General features: G+C 32.5%; 1 non-coding gene across 1 annotated transcript; it reads left to right on the top strand.

Annotated features, from left to right (window-relative positions):
- The first annotated feature begins 393 nt into the window (after positions 1-393).
- Positions 394-494, top strand: LOC145027880 (U6 spliceosomal RNA). The gene has a single exon (XR_013675643.1). It is a non-coding gene; the product is annotated as a U6 spliceosomal RNA (small nuclear RNA).
- The last annotated feature ends 575 nt before the right edge of the window (positions 495-1,069 follow it).

Here is a 1,069-nt window from a genome sequence, read left to right on the forward strand (position 1 = left end):
AACACATAAAAACAAACAAAAGGGATAATGATTTAGGAGGGTAATAAGGTTTTCAGTTTGTCTGTATTAGGTCATTAAGGTTTTTTTTTGTGTGTATTAGACTAATACGGTTGTTATTACCGTTTAGAAATAGTCCTTATACCGGTTTTAACCGGTAAAAATGACTATTTTCTAAACGGTAATAACAACCATATTGGTCTAATACGTACAAAAAAAACCTTAGTGACCTAATACAGACAAACTGCAAACCTTATTACCCTCCTAAATCATTAACCCTAATTTTATAGACATTGAGAATATATGACCTTCAACAGTAAACTACTTCATTTAGAACTCGCGTCGTCCCATATAACATGCTACTCCTTTATATGGTGAAGCTCTTCATCTATAGTCGTCCCTTTGGGGACATCCTATAAAATTGGAACGATACAGAGAAGATTAGCATGGCCCCTGCGCAAGGATGACACACAAATCGAGAAATGGTCCAAATTTTTTTTTAACCCTTCGTCGTCTTCTCTAGAACCCTAATTCACATTTCAAATGCTAATGGAGTTCAATTGCAATTCTTATGTTTCAATAGTTCATCTACTGAAGTCGTGATCAGACAACATGTGGATTTTATGGTTAGATTGATCTTCTTGTTGATGTCTTCAACCATTTGTGGTAAGTAAGGGTGATCTTTCTTTCTATAAAGTCTCCTTTAAGTTTTTTTACTTTTCCTGTCATTAAGTTTCATGCTTTATAAACTTCTGTTTATGTGTTGTAGATAGTATGTATGTGTTTGTTTGTGTGCTGATTTTTTTATTCATTTTGAACTTCAGTTTCTTAGTTCATGTTGTGGTTTTGCTTTTTATAAAATAATTGATAATAGACATCCTCTGCAAGTCCCTGTTGGTTTTACATTTCCATTTGTTATAAAATGTAGACATTGATGGGATGTATCAAAGTGAGATTGTTTTTGTACATATGGGAACATTTAAATGACAAAAAAGAAGTTATTGATAAAATGTTGCATATTTATGTAATGAAGATCATCAATCATATGAGTGTTTGGACTTAGAAGTTCTGG

Source organism: Lactuca saligna, chromosome 1 (assembly GCF_052625555.1).
Source record: "Lactuca saligna cultivar CGN05327 chromosome 1, ASM5262555v1, whole genome shotgun sequence".
In the NCBI taxonomy this organism is placed as follows: domain Eukaryota; kingdom Viridiplantae; phylum Streptophyta; class Magnoliopsida; order Asterales; family Asteraceae; genus Lactuca; species Lactuca saligna.